The sequence below is a fragment of the Danio rerio genome, chromosome 17 (genome assembly GCF_052040795.2).
Source record: "Danio rerio strain M-AB ecotype USA chromosome 17, GRCz13ab, whole genome shotgun sequence".
NCBI lineage: Eukaryota > Metazoa > Chordata > Actinopteri > Cypriniformes > Danionidae > Danio > Danio rerio.
Genome location: NC_141037.1, coordinates 29298187 through 29319585, shown reverse-complemented (window position 1 = coordinate 29319585; position 21399 = coordinate 29298187). Strand labels below are relative to the sequence as shown.

At 35.5% G+C, this 21399-nt stretch overlaps 1 protein-coding gene and 1 long non-coding RNA gene across 9 annotated transcripts in view; one reads left to right on the top strand and one right to left on the bottom strand.

The window, feature by feature from the left end:
* Nucleotides 1-21399, bottom strand: part of LOC141378579 (uncharacterized) — a 171061-nt gene that overhangs the window by 87836 nt on the left and 61826 nt on the right. For 2 of the 8 annotated variants that reach the window (XR_015513444.1, XR_015513446.1), the window contains one exon: nt 16916-18037. The exons of the other annotated variants lie outside the window; for them this stretch is intronic. The gene's annotated coding sequence lies outside the window, so the exon portion shown is untranslated. Of the gene's footprint in view, nt 1-16915; nt 18038-21399 lie in introns of those variants that run through there. 8 annotated transcript variants of the gene reach the window in all.
* On the top strand, nt 12800-20292 carry LOC147833107 (uncharacterized). The gene is made up of 2 exons (XR_015513455.1): nt 12800-14032; nt 20189-20292. It is a non-coding gene; the product is annotated as an uncharacterized LOC147833107 (long non-coding RNA).

The following is a 21399-nucleotide window of genomic DNA, read 5'->3' as shown; positions in this document are numbered from 1 at the left end:
TCAAAAGTACACATAATTAATTTTCTTTTCGGCTTAGTCCCCTCTTTAATCAGGGGTCACAGAATGAACCGCCTACTTATCTAGCATATGTTTTATGCAGTGGATGCCTGTAAGAGGCTAATTTATCATGTGCATTTGTTTATATGACAAAACATGTATTTTTGACTCAAGAAGGTCCATGCTGACTACAAAGGCAGATACCGATAAGATTAGGGCCTGATATGAGGACTTTGGGGGTTTTATGATGTGGTCACATGTTGATTGGTCAGTTTGAATGTCTCAGCATTTGGGCTTTAGTTACATGGTCAAGAAAAATGCAAAATAGGTGGTAAACTCAAGCTCTGCCTCTTTGCCTGCCCTGTCTTTTCCTGCTCTGCTCCTCTCCTCCTCTGCAGTCTTTCTTTTCTGACTCTACTGCAATCAGGCTAACTTCTGGGCCTGTTTGTCTCTCTCTCTCTCTCTCTCTCCCTCTCCCTGTGTCTCTCCTTCTACCTCTGGTAACTTTAATGTTATATTTAAGCTGGGTAAAATTAATATCATATGTTTTATCATTTTAAACAGTTATTTTGTAATTAATTCAATCGTAACCATCGCAAGTTATTGTCATTAAATTATTTAATTTTCAAGTATCTGTGAATTACTCTTGATTTAACATCAACACTTAACTGTTCCATATTGCAATACAATACAATCAATTCACATTTAGCACATGTCTTTGGATTGTGGGGGAAACCAGAGCACTTAAAGAAAACCCATGTGAACAAGGGGAAAACATGCAAACTCCACACAGAATTGTCAACTGTCGAACCAGCAACCCTCTTGCTATGAGGCAATTGAAGCACACATCAAAATAAAATAAATTGTAACACCAAACCAAAGCAGCTTCTTCAATCAAAATGTACATAAACAAACAAATTTAAAACACTTTTAAATTTTTAAATTTAAAACACTTTTAAGTCAATATGTGTATGTATGGGTTTAAAAAAACTGGTTTGTTTGTATCTTTTTTTTTTACTTTCTTTATTTTCATCTAAATATGGTTCACAGAGTAAGGAATGTGTTTAATTACCACTCAGTATTTCTTCCCTCAACATGATGAAACTAATGTATCATGGTTTTTCTTTACCTCACTTGTAATAACTCTCTGGTTGAGAATTGTTAATTTAAAAAAAAATAATAATAAGTTAAACTAAACTAAAATTATTCAATTAAATTTTGAAAAACAGCAAAAATCAAGTGAAACATAATATTTCTACAATTTTGTTGAAACATGGTTCTAAAGATGTTCTGTGACTGAAAAATTATTTTTATAAATATATCTGTTTAATAAATCTGTTTTCTTCAAATGCACCAATATATATTACCCATCTTCACTTGGAAATTGCTAAAAATATTCATTTTCAAATAGGGTGTACTTATTTATGCTGAGCACTGTATATATTTATCAATATTGAATCCTGCGATCAATCGGCCTGAGATTGGTGTCGGCCGATAATCACATTTTTTGACTTGACTGGTACTCGCTGATCTGGCTGATCACATAAACCAATCACAAGTGTTCGTTTAAGGGTTTAAAGGCAGAGGAAGATCCATTTTAACTTTTTATGCATCAACTATGTGCTAAAAAAACTTTATGTTGATTGAGACATGTTTAATTCTTCTTCCATCATTTGCAGTGTTTTCAAATTGCATTGTTAGTCAATTTTTTTAACAAACTTTTTATCAGTTTTATCTATTATTTTCTGTAAAACTGCTTTTGACCATGTATTGTCCACACTGAATGGTTACAAGAGATGTGTTTAAGGGATTATTTGCAACATCCTTAATTTATTCTCTTAGGAAAGGAGAGATCTCCACTTAAGTATAATACTTAGAGGGAAATGTGCTTCATGCAAAGGCAAAGTTATATAAAGCTTGAAGCATCAAAATCAGTACTCAGTATTAGCTGATTACTATGACAAGGAATCAGTACTCAGGTATTAGGCAAGGGATGATAATCATTTTCAAGGTATACCGCGGTATGAAAAAGTCAAGGTTTTAAAACAGCCAAAATTTTCTGCTATACAATTCCTAAAGTAGTTAGTTTTTTAGTCAGTTTTCTAGAGATAAAGATTTTTTTTATATAGTTTATTAGTACAACAGTATCTCCAGCAGAAAAGATATCCAAAGATGCTGTTTTAAATTGGAATAAATTGGATTTTTATTCAAGGTTATCATCCTGTCAGAACTTCCAACAATCCTGATCGAAGCATCCCTAATTATTATTACTTAAATTTTAGTTTTAAGTTAAATAAAATAAAAATTAGACATAATTCATTGCAAACTAGGAAAAGTAATTTTTTCCCTGAATGGAATGTTTATTTCATCTATCAATTTTTTTGCTTGTAGTTTTATTTAATCAAATAATACAGATTAGACAGAAAAATAGACAAACAGACAAGACAGAAAAGACTAACATATCAATAAGCATTTCATATTTAACTAAACTTTCTTAATTAGATGCAGCTCTTCAGAGTAACACTCAACTTTTAAATTACCAGCAGATGAATCACCATCAGCCCAATAACATCAGACGTGTGCAGAAGTGAATATCAGCTGCTGTTCTTGTGGCATGGGTCCAATATGTTAATAGCACAGAGTGGACGAGGTCTTGTCATTATTGAGCTGGAATATTTTGCACATTGATAAAAGGTTTTGGCCTGACTTTAGCCATTGAGCTTTTGTGAGGAAAACGACTGCAATATCCGCCCTACTGTTGTATCGAGACAATATCCTACAATAGTCCTTTCATTACAGAAATTTCACATCCCTGGCGTGTCTAATCAGGCCTTCCTCTTTTACAGCGACAAAAGCCTGTCGTTCTGGAGGTCTCCCAAATGCAACCGGGGTTGAACAAAGGACCTCTCAGCTCCGATATGAAAGATTTCATTGTTCCCAGTGCAATCAGTCATCGTTATGACAGCTCATTAGGAGATGGACAGGAAGTTGCCATATTTGGCAGTCGGCATGCTTATCTCCTCGGTTTTTAATAAGACATTTATCCGAATGATCTCTAGACTCTCACTGAGCTTCCATGGGAATGTTGGAGTCTTTTGTTTTTGCTGGTTTTGACTTGTAACTTCTCAGTACTGTGGGTAATTGTGTTCATATATAGTGGTACGATACTGAATTGGCAATCTCTCACTACATCACATTTTATATGTTTGGAAGGCCATGCAACAGGATTTACACATCGCTACAAGGATGGAAAACAAGATTCCCCCACCCCCCTGTGTATCAGTATGTTTTGATGCAATAAATATGGGAAGGAATTTCTCAACAAAAGCAAAAGGATTTAAGCGTCTTTTCCATTTTGTTCACTTGTTCCCAGATAAGAACAAACTTGTCCTTCAGAATCCATACTTAAAGTGTTTTTTTTTCTTCAAACCTGTCTGTGTCGTCTGAATCAATCCACCTGTCTCACGTACGGCTTGTCTCACTAAAATAGAGCAGAACAGCACCACACCTGAAGCAATCCCAGCATGCTTCAGATCTCAGTAATCCTTTGAGAGACAGGAAAAAGCTGCATGGAAGAGGAACGAAGTGGCCTTCATGTTAAATAGATGAAACTTAGAAGAATTTCAGGGACAAATATGTAATTGAAACTTTCTAAAAGTTAAGAAAGAATTGGCAAGAGGAGGGAAAGGTAGACTCAATTTCATGAAAACATTGAATCTTTCAGAAGTTGTGAATGAGGAAGTGCTAGTTTCCATGTGCTGATATCAGGTGCAAACAGCTATAGAACTGATCCATGATGTAGTCGCAGTGAAATTGCTGGATGGATAAAAAATAAAATTCTGTATGGCTGAATATGGTAAAGTAAACTCCTAAGAATTTTTCATGTTTTATGCAACACAGGCTCAGTGGGAAAATGTGCCCAGGGCTACACTTTTAAGAACCATGAAATATCTGCTTATGGGTATATATGTCTGCTTATTGTGTGTAAAACAACACTAGGGGGGTTCCTCTGCCTGTGTACTTGAATGGATGGCTTTCTGGGGTGACTGGTTTGTTTGTTAGCTCACCACGAACAGAGCCGGGCTTGGAACGCAAAGCAGGCCAGAGTTTGAGTCTGGCAAATGAAACCCCAAAAGAGCAGTGTGAGGTCATGGTAAAAGCAAGTGACTGCGATGGCTTTTCTTTTCTAGCTTTGAAAACAACATCTATTGGGTTTAGGGAATGGGTGATATATAATGCTTGATGACAAGCAGACCGGCTTGTCTCATAGACACACTTGAGAAAGACATTGCTCTCTAGTGGATTTACGAAAAATTGCACCTATGAGAAAATATGCACCAGTAACTTATTTGAAATGGTCAAAAATTTACATATCGACCACAAGCACGTTTAGTGCAGGGTACATATTTCTCAGTTCTTAAAAATGTAGCCCTGGGCACATATTTCCAATGAGACTGGGTTGGCTTTATTTGTGTGTCTCAGTATAAATTGCGTGCGATGTGAATTTCATCATCAGAACAGTAAGCACATGTTGTACACTCAGGGTTTTTGTTCAGGAGTTTTTGCTCAGGTCACACATGTGCTTTTCATTTTTTTTTTTTTTTGCAATAAGTTTATCCACAAAAGCTCTATAAGCAATATTAAATGAGTAGCAGTGCAATATGGCAGTATATCAGCACTGGTGGTAGGCATGCATCATATTAGAGCTAGTATTTGAATGATTCTCTAGCTTAATGTCTAAGTGAAGACAAAACAGAATTTTTGCTCAAAATTTAAGATTATACGGTTGAACAACATCAAATACCATCAATGTACAAAGATTTCAGTATTTCTCTGTTGCAATCAGGATATCACAATAATTAACCTGGAAAAAGCCAAAGCAAATCAAACACTACCAGTTAATGTTGTATAAATACAGAACAATAAAATACAAAAGAGAGAGATCGACTTAAAATGTCACTTACCAGATGTATCATGTACTTTGAAACTTACGTTGAGAAAACTTCATATCGCATATACTACAGTAACATCGTGATGTCAGCATATTTCATGGTTATCAGCCAATCAGATTTAAGAACCAAACAGAACTGTTATATATTAAAATAGTAAAAAAAATTGTAAAAAAAAATAAATAAATTAAAACTGCTATTATTCAAGCTATAATAAAATAAATAAGACTTTAATAAGAAAAAAACATCATCAGACATACTGTGAAAATTTCCTGTAAAAAAATTTCTGTTAAACATAATTTGGGAAATATTAAAAAAAAAAATAATAATAATTTAATAGAAATGGGGGCTAATAATTCTGGCTTCAACTGTACATACATATGATTCATAATTTTGACCTTGTATGAACAGATAATCACAAATATTAGGTTTGTATTTTTTAGATTTTTTAAATATTTTATAAAAAAAAATATGGTAAATGAGGAATGCTGTAAGGATAATAAAGTCACCTCTTTTGCCTAATTAAAACTGAATTGCTAATATCACATACAAGTGACTGCACAGCCATGGCTTTGAACCATTCTGTAAATACAAAAACTAAAAACTTGAGCTTGAGAAAAAGGTAAAGAGAGTCTTTTTAAAAATACATTTATTTTAAACTGGAAGCAAAGAGAAAAGCAAAAAACAACAATTTTGCTGGAGGGCCATTTTCTCGGCTCCCTATGAAAAGGTCAGTTGGCTGGTTCATGTATTAAAATGTGACTACTGATAATTGGTTTTTTATCATTCATTAAAATTTACAATGCTCCAAGGCACAAAACTATTACTGAAAACATTTTGCTGAAGTCCAAGGCCTTTCTGAGCAGAACATTTTGTCTACACCTTTTCTCCTCTCCTCCACACCCATCCCTCGCTCCTTCATTACTGAGGATGTAATTAAGTTACTTCAGTCCTTTCCCTTGCCTCTATCACATTTATTCTACTCTTTCTTTTATTGTTTCCTTATACGGCCTGTAACATTTTGTGCTTTTTGTGGGCCACTTGCCCTTTTCAGCTGGGCTAAAATAAAAGCATGTTTGTGCAGGTAAATAAATAAGTCATCTGGGTGGAAAAGCAGATCTCTGACTTCCACTTCCTTATGCCTAAAGCAACACTGACAGAACATGACACTTACTGACGTGTGATATTAAGGTTAATCCTATCATCATTTTGCACAGAGCAAGCATTGGCTGAAATCTAAATGTAAGTATTCCACAGTCTCAAGGTTATCTATAAGAGAATGCTCCAAAACAGTGAATATTTGCATCTAGAAAATATACGTATATATATAAGTATTCAAAACATATAGTTTGTCACTTCCTCCAAAAAACAACAATGATTTTTTATGACACCACCATGAACTTTTGCTTCAAATCTGAACATCTATAGCTGCTTCCAAAACCGACCATTTATTCAGATGTAACAGAACAGATGGGAAGTAAAGTACAAATACTTTGCTATTCTTGAGTATATTTTTCTGGTATCAGTACTTTACTCCACTATTTATTTGTTTGGCAACTTTTTTCTTTTACTCCTTTCATTTTTTACACAAAAAAATGTGCAAAATGTAACACTCTATAGTATTTTTTGTCATTGCACAGTTTAAGGCACCTTTTTGATGCAATCAATCTATTTTTTCCATCATTGGGTGCCTGCGTGCTGCAGTGTGTGGCTTTTTCAGCCAAGGCTATCACGCACTGTAGGCTAGTTTATGAGGATTACTGTGAGAAAGGTAAGGATGACGACAAAGATGGGTAAGATGGAGAATATAACATCACTGATGCTGCCCTGTTTATAAGATAATAACACACATTTCGCTCAGTCGGATCACAGGTAAACAAGAAGAGAGACACATTCCAGTTCAAAACTAAGCCACGTAATTGCTTAAGATTAGATTCTTTTGTCCACTTCCGATACTGCATGTGATTTCTCTGGTTTTTCAAACTGATACAGCAAAAAAAAAAAAAAAAAAAAAAAAAAAAAAAAAGATTTGTACATGTAGTAAAACAATCAAATACTTTAAATATGTTATGCCTTGATTTCCTTTATTTCTGAAGTTCATAATTCCTAATCGAGTTTTATTTTTTTATTGATTTTTTATTATTATTGATCATGTGATTTTATAAACTGTTGTCCTAAATTTATTTTTTAACAAATACAAAAGTAACTATACTGGGCAATTAATGAATAAAAATGTAATGTAAAAGATTCTGAATTTATCCTGTGAAAAAGATCATGCACATGTTTTGTGGGTCGTAGACACGCATGTGTATGTTGCTTTTAGCATAGAATAAATGTATTAACAGAATTAATGTTTATCCATTAAGTAAAATATCCACAACCTTGGAAAAAATAAACACTGAAATAACGGGTTATGTATGAGAGCTGCTCTTTGAAGAAAATATAGCAGCTTTAGCATAATGCAAAACAATTCCAGTCAAATACAATAAGTATTCATTTTAGCAAAAATAAATAAATAAATAAATAAATAAATAAAATAAATATATTTGAACAAAATGCAATGTAAAATGAAAGAAATTATTAATAATGTCTATATTATTTAAAAAGATAGATTTATTTTAGAGTGTATAAACATGAATGACAGGCTGAAGACTGTGTGTCAGGATGACGATACATGGGGCGACTTATAGAGCAGTGTTGTGCAATGTTACAGGGTGTAATGTTGCTTGGCTACTTTCATAAAATTGGCAACAAACATTTCACATAGAAAATTGAAATGTAACAATTTATAATAATGAATCAATAGAATGTGAGATCTAGTTACCTATCCTCACTCACTATCATTTAGTCCCTGATTTATAGTCCCTGATTTATCATGAGTCGCCATAGTGGAATGAACCACCAATTATTCCAGCATATGTTTTACACAGTGGATGCCCTTCCAGCTGTAACTCTGTACTGGGAAACCCGCATACACTCTCACATTCACATATCACTTATACACTACAACCAATTTAGTTTATCTATTCACTCATACCGCATGACTTTAGACTGTGGGTGAAACCGGATAGTTACCTGCTAAGTGAAACTAAATCATGTAATAGTAACGCTGTTTTTCTTTACTTTTACTTGGGTATAAAAGTGTAATCAGTACTTTTACCAGAGTCATTTTAAACATGACTATCTATACTTGAGGATGTGTGTATTTTTGCCATCTCTGCAGAACATTCATACAGAAGGTTTTCCAGCATGTATAAGAAAAATAGTAGCTGGCACTGTGTTATTGTGAGCTGTAATGCATTTATTAGTTGTAACTATGTAGGCAAGAACTCCAGAAAGCTGTGCATATACAATAAATAAATACAAAAATACATATAATCTAAGGCAATCAAGAGAGGCAAAGTGCACACACACACACAAATGCACACAGTCAGCCTACAGAAAGCTTGAACATTCAAATATGTCTGTTTACACAATTATATTATTATGAATGACACATAGCACACTATATAGGGGATAAACAATTCAGACTTATAAATATGCATACAAGTCTGCTCCAGTCAAGCACAGAGAGCATCATATGCACGAGTCGGAGCAGACCACAAAATGTATAAGACCCACAAATTATACACCAAATGCCATATTTTGAATCACACAATCTGTTTTCAGCATTACTTTTATAAACTGGTTTTCAGGAGGCAGATGTGCTTTAGCTCACCGACTCTGACTGGCTGTGCTGAGAAATAATACTATTGTTTCGGGGTTTTTTTAATTTGGGCGTTACTCTATATGGCCTGAATCGCCTTCCTGTCTCAGTTCAAATAAAACACATTGAACACACATTAAAGGCACTTCAGGGGACCTTTAAACTTTTGAGCCCATAAAAATATGAATGAAATGAAATCAAGCTTTTAGGTGTGTCTAACCTGTTGGGAAATAGGTGACATCATCTTGGCCAAAGCAGATGGGGTGAGGCTGGGGGTCACATCAGTGTGTGTGTGTGTGTGTGTGTGTATGTGTGTGTGTGTGTGTGTGTGTGTGTGTGTGTGTGTGTGTGTGTGTTGACGAGATGCAGCTGTCTGACTTTGGCTGAAGACTCAATGAGGCGGGAACTATTCCAGGGGAATTGTGGGTAATTGTGAAGCATCTGGTCTGAGGTGCTGGATCTGTTGTCAGGGGGACCATAGAGAGAAGCAAGTGACGTGTGTGTATGTGTGTTTGTCCATGTGTGTGGATATAAATATGGCCGTACTGTGAATATAGCAAGCAGAAAAAATATAGAGTTGCTTGTATGTGAACAATCATGACCTCACATTTACAAATGTTTCCTCTTTGTTGTTCTAAGTAAAATCAGAAGCGCAGGCTGAAGATGTGAACGATATTTGATGCAAACAATGAACTTTAATTCTCCATGTCAGGCATAAAATGAATGTCTGTGGTGAATCAATTGATTAATTTGAATATTTCTCATCAGCAATGATTAAACAAAAGATGACAGACAAATGTCCATTAATCTAGATTATTTCTTTCATGAAAACAATCAACAATCGCCCATGAATAGTGTTAAAGTGTTATTAGTGGAAAAATATTAAATATTTTTTTTCATGTCTCTAATTATTAATTCATTCATTTTTTTGGTTTAGTATCTTGGTCCCACTTCATATTAAGTGTCCCTAACTACTATGTACTTACATCAAAAAATAAAAACAATGTACTTACTGTGTTTATAATGTATTTGTGAACACTTGTGGTGCTTTTAAGTTGGAATAGAGTTTGGGTTGTGGACAGGTTTGGTAGCATGGGTAGGTTTAAGGGTAGGTTAAGGTGTAAGGGATGGTCAACAGTGTATTTACAAAAGTAATTACAAAAGTTAGTTACAGATGTAATTACATACATTAATCAAGCATAAGTACACAGTAAATACATGTATTTACAAAATAAGTACATTTTAACAAACTATTTACTCCTATGTAAGTACATATTAGTTAGGCCACAATATAAAGTGGGGCCAGTATCTTATTTATCAGAGTTTGCTACAGCGGAATGAACCGACAACTATTCTGGCATATGTTTTATGCAGCACACACACTCATACACTGAGGCTAATTATGTTTGCCCAATTAACCTATACTGCAGTCCTTTGGACTGTGGGGGAAATTGGAGCACCTGATAACTCCACACAGTAGTAACCACAGTGTAATGAAGTGCCAATTATTCCAGCATATGTTTTACACAGCGGATGGCCTTCCAGCCGCAACCCAGTATCAGGAAACATCATACACACTGATTTACACACACCCACACACTACGAACAATCTAGTTTATTCAATTCACCTGCATCACATTTTTTTGGACTGTGGGGGAAACCGGAGCAACAGGAGGTAACTCAGGTGAACAAGGGAAGAATATGCAAACTCTACAAAGAAATGTCAACTGGCCCAGCCGGGATTCAAACCAGCGACCTTCTTGCTGTGAGGTGACAGTGCTAACCACCGCCCTAAAATAATAAAGGCAGATTAATAAAGCAGTGTTATTTGGACGCTTTAGATTGTTTCCTTTGATATAAAGTGTTTAATGATTTCATATGTTTGATTTAAATACAAAGCAGTAAAAGACACTTAATATAAAATTTAACCAGTAATAAAACACAAACACAACCATAGTCTTTTATGACTCAGTCCATGCATTATGAAGTTTGTAATAATCTAAAAAACAACCAGCCACGGACGTATTTGAAGTTTCGCATGTATTAACTTTCTACTCTACACCCACATGTGAAAACAGACACACACACACAAGCTCTACAGCATATTTCATTTTCCCATATCTCGACTCACATATGAATTCCTCACACAGCAGTGAGGAGCTCAGATCCTGAAGAAGAGAGACTTCTGTCTGTGTAGGGCTGGAGAGGGCACTACTATTTCAGATGCACAGACACACACAGTGTCTTCTTCTATCTAACGTTAGTGACCTGTTGATGACCTCTACTGATGTGCAGCTCAGCATTGAGAGAATACAAGCTGTTAACCTGCTCAACCTTTGACCTATGAGCTCTTATTGACATTTACGAGAGAAGTGGAGAGAATAGACGACCATTTCATCTTTCTTAAAAATAGGATTGGGTATCAAAAACCTGTTCCAAACTTCAAAGAACCAGAGATTTGATATGATGCACACATTTAAATTGTGGTAATTAGTTCTTGACTTTTTCGATCATTCATGAAAAGCAACAAGCAGTTTACAGTTGCATCTATCTGCGAGGACAATCCAGTAGGCACAGAATGTCAACATGATGTCAGATTGATGTTGTACCCCAACGTCGTAGGGATGTTGCATTTTGTTTGGAAATGAAAATGGGGTTGACATTAGAACAAATGTCCAATGGTTAACCTAAAATCAGCATCTAATGATGTTAAAGCTTGATGTTGTGGACGTTATCACTACGACATGTATCAGATGTTGGATTTTGGATGTCATACCTGATGAATAAATGTCAATATTGTCAAAATATCAATATGACATTGGTTTAAGATGTTGTCTTTAAGTTGGATTTTGGCGACATTCCCACACACCTAAAATCAAACTAAATCTACATAATTTGATGTCATTATTAGACATCAAAATAACATTGTCCTTAGATGAGGGCTAGACATTGAATTCGTCAAATTGACATCACAACCTAAATCTAATATTAATGTCTTATGCCATTGTGTGACTGCTGGGAAGGAACTTATGTTACATGTTTGCACAGTTCATTATAATCGGCACTATGACTAACCACAGCAAACATACAGAAATTGGTTAAAATTTGTCAAATTGAAGCATTGCCAAATGCAATACATGTGGCATATACATTTTGTGCAAGGAAGAACCTTTGATATACCTTTGCTTAAACGAGTAATTTATTTGAAGGAATGCACTATGAACTCTCCCAGCCTCGAGTCCTCTAACAATGAACCAGAAACAGCTCTTTTTTTTCTTTAAAAAAAAAAAATTAAATTAGATGCGATAATCTATAAGAACCAGATTTGGTTAGTGGAATTGGATTCACTAAAATGAAAACAGACCCAACTTAAGAATAAGATTCAAATGCCATGTTTCTTTCATATATTACAATGAAGTCAGATGTTTGTTAGCTGCTTTAAAAACAAGTCCCTTTTAGAAATTTGACAATTCTTTCAGCAAAATAAATAAAGCCTTACTGTTTCTGAATAGACACCATAACAAAATAACATGCAAAAATAAATTATTTAGTTATATCCAATTAGATAATTAAATAATAAACTAATTAAGCAGATTGCCTTTTTAAATCTCTTGACGTCACTTGTATAATTACAGAATAAATTTGCATATTTTTATGAAATAGCTTAAAATAATGATTCAATTATTCACACAAATGAAGACTTTACATGTTTCATTGGATGAATTTACATTTTTGAGCCTCTTCAATGAATGATTTAGTGGCTCCCCATGAAGTACTTTAGTGACTCTCAATGTGAGATTTATATGTGTGTGTATGTGTGTGTGTGTGTGTGTGTGTGTGTGTATTTCTAAATTTCTAGAAGGATTGATTCAGTCAGATATCACCAATTGTTACAGTGCTCATCATAATTGAGTACACATTATTTAGAAAATGCATGTTTTCATTCATTTCTCAGTAAATATAGGCAAGTTATTTTGGTGCGTTTAAACAAAACAGATTTATTAAATAGGTATATTTATTAAAATAAAATTTTAGTCACCAAACATATTTAGAAATTGAAAGATAATACAATGAAATTCAAGCAAAATATTGCAAACAAAATTACAACCTACAAAATTTTAACAAATTTTTTACCTTTTTTTTTTTTGCTTCTCTTGATTTTTCCTCTTTTTAAAATTTGTATTTAATTTTTAAATACAAGGGCATCCGCTGCATAAAACATGTGCTGAAAGAGTTAATTCCGCTGTGGTGACCCCAGATTAATAAAGGGACTAAACCGAATAGAAAATGAATGAATAAATGAATTTTTAAAACATAAATTTGGATGAGCATTATCGTAAGTTATTTTGTTTGACAAGCTCCAGTACTGCCTAATATAATGTATATGCACAAATATAATATTGTTTAGCTTCCTATTAAAAATATGAATTTAAAAGACAGATTGGTGAGGTGTGCACTTATATATGCTGAGCACTGTATATCCAATCTATGTACAAACTATAGATTTTCTCCCTGTCCTTCTAAGATTACTTTCTGTAACACAAAGACAAAAAAATCCTAGTGTATGTGGCTGAAAAAGCCTAAGTCTGAAGCTGTTCAGTAACACTGATCAAGCGTACGTGTGAGCAAACACTGAATTCCACGTTTACCGCAGACCCAGTTAAAAGGCTTGGGTGTCTGTTATATGGATGTGAGACTCCTCAGTTCGACAGTAGAAACTGTAGCACCAGGATCTTTAAAAGACTTGTGGCTCTGCAGTTCCATAATTCAGTCTTAAAATGCCTCAGTGAGCCAACCACAAGGATCTGATTTCCTCAGCTAAAATAAGAGTACAAACCCAATAACAGATACACATACAAAAAACCAAAGGGTGGAACTAACATGTGGATGAAATTACACCTCTGCATGATGTATTGTGAAAACAAATTAAAAAATACAACTAGCTGTGTATATTGAACATATCTTGGAAACCTCTAGTGTCAAAACATAAACACATGGTCAATAATGTAATAAATTGGTGCAGTTTAAAAAAAAAAAAATTTTATTAGAGGCTCAACTGTGTGACCAATTATGGAAATGGGGAATCTGCAGTGGTTTGACTTTGGCTCAATCAATATTCAACTGCATAATCGATGTGTCAGCACAGACTGAGACTGTCCCATTGAATTAGAAACACTAGAATGAGTATGACATACAGAAGCTTCAACACCACATCATGATCATGGGTTAAAAACTAACACACATCAATCCATTTGTCCGTCTGTCCATCCATCTATCAATCGATACTCACCGGCCACTTTATTAGGTACATCTGTCCAATGGCTCGTCAACTTAAATTTCTAAACAGCAACAACTTAATGCCTTTAGGCATGTAGACATGGTCAAGACGATCTGCTGCAGTTCAAACAGAGCATCAGAATGGGGAATAAAGGTGATTTAAGTGACTTTGAATGTGCCGTGGATGTTTGTGCCAGACGAGCTGGTCTGAGTATTTAAGAAAATGCTGATCTATTGGGACTTTCATGCACAACCATCTTTAGGGTTTACAAAGAATGGTCAGAAAAAGAGAAAATATCAGAGTAAGCGAGTTCTGTGGGTGCAAATGCCTTGTTGATGCATAGGTCAGAGGAGAATGGCCAGACTGGTTCGAGCTGATAGAAATACCTTTAAGATTTGCTAAAACAGGAGACACGCATCATGGATTGTGCAGTTGACAAATCTGCAGCAACTGCGTAATGCTATCATGTTAATATGGACATAATTTTTGAGGAATATTTCTAGTACCTTGTTGAATCTATGCCATGAAGGATTAAGGAAGTTCTGAATACATAAGCGATCCTAGTACCTAGTACTAGTAGGGTACTAGTACCTAATAAAGTGGCCGGTAAGTGTATATACATATACACAATGCATATTAAAACCAATATCTCAAATTTTTAAAAAATAATCTTGCATGCAGTGTGTAACACAGCTCTAAGTGAATGAAAACATCCGGGTTTAAATTTGAAAGTGCACCGTGTTTAAAGCAAACTATTCTCAACAAAAGAGCCATTTCGAGTTAATGTCGACACAAAACATTGCCATATAAGAGACCTCAAAAAGCTTAAACACACCCTTCCTTTCAAATACTAGCGAATTTCAGAAGACAGAATTGCATCATGACTGCATCAAGATCACTGATCACTGTAAGATGTGTTGAGATGCGAGACCCTTTGATTTTCTGAACAATACCACTGTATAGCCAGGCCAACCTTGTGCTGTATTTGTTGCTGTTGTTTGGCAACAACACGACACATAAATGTGTAAAGAATAAAAACAGCAAACAGTGAGGTTGTAATTTGCAGAATTTACTCATAGTACTGTGCATGGTGGAAAACACAGCCCAGTATCAGCTTATTGAGTCCAAATAAATTCATCAAATTCTTTTCATTTAATGCTGTATTATGTAACTTTTTAACCCCCAACAATGAGCAGTCAGGAAACTCAGTGGTGAATTGTATGTGCACATTGCTTTAATGAGACTAGGAAAGTAAATGCTCTCTATGTTCACTTTATGGAGTGTAACTTCAAGGTAACCTGTTTACATTGATTTAAAAAATGTGTAGTTCTGTGCATTCAGTTTACAAATTGATCTTATGCAGTGCTACTTCTTTATAACAATGTAAAAAGAGAAGCTTGCATTCTTTTTTTTCTGCCACGTGTAATTTAATAGTATGTAGAAAAGGGTATAAATGTTTATAATGCAGGCAGTCATGCGACACACTACTGTCACCATCTGAAAGTTATTACTCCCGTCGAGGAACTGAGAAGACATTTGAAAGGTACAGAAAGGTGTGCAGGTGTCTTGCACTTTATGCAGCGTTTCACTTGATTTAGTTTGGTTCTGGTTTATATTATTTCCATTGTGCTTATGAAAAACAGTGCGAGGAATAAAATGTATCCCCATCTGCTCTTCAAATTGAGGTCTTTTGTGCTTTTTACACACAGTTTTTTCCCCTTTCATCAACTTCACCAACCACAGACTTCAGATTTCTTTTAGCTGCTCTTTCTCACTCCCTCTCATTGCAGATGGCAAAGGCACTGCAATTCATTATTCAGATTCGACTTCATCATTTATAATAGAGGGTGATGCATTGCAAAATGCCTCCCTAAGTCGTGACAAGTGAAACCAGTCTAAAATATGAAACCCAGCCAGGCCCGAAGGCTGAGGAAACTCAAATCAACACATGGCTGGTTTTAACTGGTTTTACACCCATTTTGAAATGAATGAGTGGGTTTTATTTGCAGTTTGTCTCAAGGAAATAAATGTCACCATCTCTAGTTTTCTCCTCAGGAGAGTTTGTTTGCCTCAATAAATGCGTAGGAACTCTCTGTTGAGGTTGACTGGCTGGGTGGATCTCGCAGCGGCGTGAGGGGAATGAGAAACCATGCGAAGCTCATAAGCATTAAATTTAATTGTCAGATTGCAGGGGAAATGATTCAGAAGCAAAATCAGAGGCATCATCAATCACAGAGAAGCCTTTCCCATTAAGCTAAGGAATCCAAAGAGGTGGATCTAAATTCACTAATAATGATGATGATGAAGATGATAATAATAAAAAATAAATAAATAAAAATGTAATAATAATAATATAATAATTAGAATAATAATAACACCATACATTTCTCTTTAAAAAAAATCTTTCCTGAACGTTTGCTTTTCCTTTAGACTCAGACTTAGCCAGCTCATAAATATAGACATTCTGACGCTATAGCGTCGGGACCCCCATGCTGCCTGCCTAAGGGCCCCTAAACTGCCAGGGCCTTATACACTCTGTGTCACCTTTTCAATCCACTTGTGATGCCTCTGTCCATAAGATATACATACATTTAAGTCAGATACTCCAAACACTTGCATCACCATCAAATGATTTAAAAATATAATAACAATAATAAAATAAAAAATGATAACCTCAACACATACACATACTGAACCGTGACAAGAAAACCAAATCTAATATTTGGTTTACACAATATATATTATTTTGAGCATAAGTAGAGGCTACTACTGTCGCAGGGCCCGTTTCAAGTGAAATGGCTAAAATTTATTTTAGCAATATTCAGCATTGTTGTTGGTGTTGTGTCATTTTCAAATGCAATAAAGCATTAACCATCTAGCAATATTCATCAGGCATTTATTGAGCTAATAATCCATTACACTTCTAAATAATCCTTTTTTAGCACCATTCCACATGGACATTTCCAAACGAAATGCAACATTATGTTTTTGCTAAATGTCCAAGCAGGGATGTCCCTTTTCATGAGCATGTGTTGAAAAGTACAATAAAAATTAAAATTAAGAAGTCAGAGTAAATATCAAGGTCTGAAAATGCAATATAAACGCAAAAATATATGGAAAATGCTAACTAATTAAAAGCTACAGGCAGTTTTTGTAGTATAATGTAACAAGCATGTACATTTCTTAACCAATATTTGTCTTGTATTATAATTTAATTCAAACATGTTCAAACAAGCTAGCATTCGTGATTGACGGGTGACTGGTAAACCACTGGTCTTTATCACTCTCCAGGTAGATCCTGAAAATGACAGAAGCATAATTAAGAAATGCATCTTGAGTGATGCATGCCTATCTCACTTAATTTTTCTTTACACAAATGCAGTTTTTTCATTTTCTTTATGGCTAACAGCCGCAGTTTTGATAAACAGCTCTTCATTTGATATCCCGCATATGTATAATGGCTATCTAAAATAATAAGATCTGATTACTTCTAGAGGTGTCACGGTGGCACAGTTGGTAGCATGAACACATCACAGCAAAAAGGTTGTTGGTTTGTGCCACGGCTGGGTCAGTTTCCTCCAGGTGCTCCAGTTTTCCCCATATTCCAAAGACGTGATATAGATGAATTGAATAAGCTAAATTAGCTGTAGTGTATGTGTGTGAAAGAGTGCGTATGGGTGTTTCACATTGTTGGGTTGTGGCTGGAAGGGCATTCGCTGCGTAAAACATATGCTTGATTGATTTGCAAGTTCATTCTGCGGTGGCAACCCCTTGATTAATAAAGGGACTAAGCTGTAAAGAAAATGAATTTATGAATACCCCCACAAATTTTTACCTATTCAATTAAAAAAATTAAAAGTAGGTTAAACTAGTGTTTTTAAAGGTCAGTTTTTTTAAAGACTTTTAGGAATTTTGAGCTAAGGAAAGTTATGTCTAGTAATATTTACAGTACCATGAGCATTAGGCAGCTGCACTAGGTTTGGGAACAGTGAAACACACAGCTCTGTGTGCAATAGAAGTGTATTGTGACCCTGGACGGAAATACTGCTCTGTGGGATGCTGAGCCAAAAAGAGCCAATCAGTGCCATGGCTCTCCAGTAAGCTTTTCTGCAAAGGAAAAGAAACAAGTGACTTAATGTTCATGCCCATCTTCTGTGCATGTGTGTGTGTGTGTGTGTGCACACTGGCAACATAGCAGCAGCAGTGTGCCAACAGGAGACAGATGCACATTACATAAAGCACAACAAGCCAGAGGTCAGAGGCCATGAAGACGACACAAATGCATGCATGCTTATATCCACCAACATGTAAAGCACACACTAACAAAAACAATTCCGTATAAAGCTTTTGCAGAATAGGTGAAAGAGAGTCTCAAATGCATGTTAGCGAGAGAGCGTGATTGTGAGTGAGAGAGAGCCAAAGAGAAAAAGCGCGGTGACGCATACACCTCTGAAATAGACTGGAAATGACATTTTGCAAAGCGCTTCCCGCTATGAGAGCAATTTTCCCAATGATTTAACCTCAACCGGCATTTATTTTGGTGAACTGTGAGCTTAAAAACAGCTTGCTGCATGAAAAGGCACTCTCAAAAGAAGAAGAGATTTGCCTGTAAAAGAATGGGATTTGATTTTTTGAGAATTGAAAAGTTCACATTAGCCAACTTTATTTTAAATTTTAGCTAGGTTTTGCATCATAGTGACTCTGTCAATATGATCTCTTTATCTGTATGTTTAGATTTTCGTTTTTAAATAATCAATATTTGATGTGTTCTTTCAGCCAAAGAGGGGCCAGATTGGCAGACAGCAGGTGGCATGATTTCCTACGCAGCTAAGAGGCCACAGCGATGCTGGCTTCATTACTTCATGCCAGCCTGACCACACGCTCCTGCTCAAAATAAATACATCTCTGATGTCATTTTCTACTAGACTTGAGGTTGATCATTCCTAAAGAATAATTCAGAATATCTGTAGTCTTTTTTGAAGTACTTTTGAGTTTGTGTGTTTGTTCTCACTGCTGAAATAACATAGGAAATAATTCAAACAGGCTTACTGGAGTTAGTTGGTCTGGGTTTGTTGGTTTTAGAGTAACTGGGTAATTGGCCAGATTGTCTGATCTCTAAGAACCATCTTTAACTGTTTTTTATTTTTGCTTTTATTAGAATAATCTTAGATAAATGGAAAACTAAGGGCTGGGCACTCACCAGCCACTTTATTAGGTACAACTTACTAGTACCAGGTTGGACCCCCTTTTACCTTCAGAAATGTCTTAATCCTTCATTGCAAATAATCAACAAAGTAATGGAAATACTCCTCTGAGATTTTGGTCCACATTGACATGAAAGCATCACACAGTTGTTGCAGATTTGTCAGCTGCACATCCATAATGCAAATCTCCCGTTCCACCACATCCCAAAGGTGCTCTATTGGATTGAGATTGAGGTGACTGTGGGGGCCATTTGAGTAAACTGAACTCATTGTCACGTTCAAGAAACCAGTCTAAAATGATTTGTGGTTTATGATATGGCACATTATCCTGCTGTAAGTAGCCATCAGAAGATGGGTATACTGTGGTCATAAAGAGATGGACATAGTCAGCAACAATACTCAGCTAGGCTGTGGCATGGACACTTGCTTAATCGGTACTAATGGGCCCAAAGTTTGCTGAGAAAATATCCCCCACACCATTACACCACCACCACCATCCTGAATCATCGATACGTGGCAGGATGGATCTATGCTTTCACGTTGTTGACACCAAATTCTGACCCTACTCTTTAAATGTTAGCAGAAATAGAGACTCATCAGACCAGGCAACATTTTTCCAATCTTCTATTGTGGAATTTTGGTAAGTATGTGCGAACTGTAGCCTCAGTTTCCTGTTCTTAGCTGACAGGAGTAGCATCCGGTGTGGTCTTCTGCTGCTGTAGCCTATTCGCCTCAAGCTACTGTTGCCTTTCTATCAGCTGGAACCAGTATGGCCATTCTCCTTTACCTCTGGCATCAACAAAGCATGTGCGGCCACAGAACTGCCACTTACTGGATATTTTCTCTTTTTAAGACCATTCCTTGTAAACCCTAGAGATGGTAGTGCATGAAAATCCTAGTAGATCAGCAGTTTCTGAAATAAGACCAGTCTGTCTGGCACAAACAACCATGGCATGTTCAAAGTCACTTAAATCACCTTTCTTCCCCACTCTGATGGTCAGTTTGAACTGCAGCAGATCATCTTGACCATGTCTACATGCTTAAATGCATTGAGTTGCTGCCATGTAATTGGCTGATTAGAAATATGCGTTACCGAGCAGTTGTACCCAATAAAGTGGCCAGTGAGTGTATTTACCAAATAAAAAGACGAAGGAAAAAGCTGATAAAAAAGGTTGCAAACAAAAAGAACTGACGATAATAATGTTTGGGCAATCTATGTACAACAGAGGCACAAAATGGGTTAAGACATGCTTTTTTAAGGGTAAACAATTATTCAAATGTCAATGAAATTACTACATGGAAACATTAGACGCCTACTGCTCGATTATTTAAAATACTTGCATGCTTAATTTAATTTTTTAATTGAAATTGAATCTCCCACAAATTCATATGCAATAAGATCAGGGACAAAAAGCATTTTCATTGTCTCGTCAATTCAGGAAAGTAATTTATAATGCCAAAAGAGGGTTTATGCTGGCACAAGCTGTTAATAAATCTAGCCCTAAGACTAAGTCTTATTTAGTATGTATGAAAAAGGGTTAGAGTGAAACCAAGCATGGTTGAGGGTGATAAGACCAGACATAAACTCCTCAAAAAACAGCATCTCAGAATAAAAACATGATTTTAGACCTAAAAGCCACATTAAACAGTCTGGAGTTGATGACTAGTAACAGAGATAAAAAGAAAGATGGAGGGCAAAAGTGGAGAAGGTTAAACAAAGAGCAACTCAATCAAAATGTGCGGTGGACAGTAGAGTATATACATGATGCAATGCACAAGATTGCAGCCTGTTTCTGCACATTTTCTTTGACACTTTTTAAGCTAGAAATTATAACCTAGCAGTAAATGTAAATAAATTAACTGCATGCCTGGAATAATATTGTATCCAGACCATACTATATCTAATAATCAGATTGTATCCAGATCTGATGCTTTGTTGATGGATTTGAGTCACACAGATACTGGTCTACTCCACAGCAGGGATCAACCTCACAGAATGGAAATATTCTGTTAATTAATAAAATCTCTGTTAATTAACAGTTGCCCTTTCTTGTGATTCACAGATGTTTTCTGATAGGTACACTTTTGCACTGCACTGTGTGACCTTGATCTCTGCTCCAATGACTTTTGATGTTGAAAAGTTAACAAAGTGACATTTATTCTAATTTAAAACAATATATTGTAATATGATGCTAATATAAATTACAATGGTTTGGGAAAAAATCATATTCATGATGTACAATTTTTAAAAAGTTACACAATGCA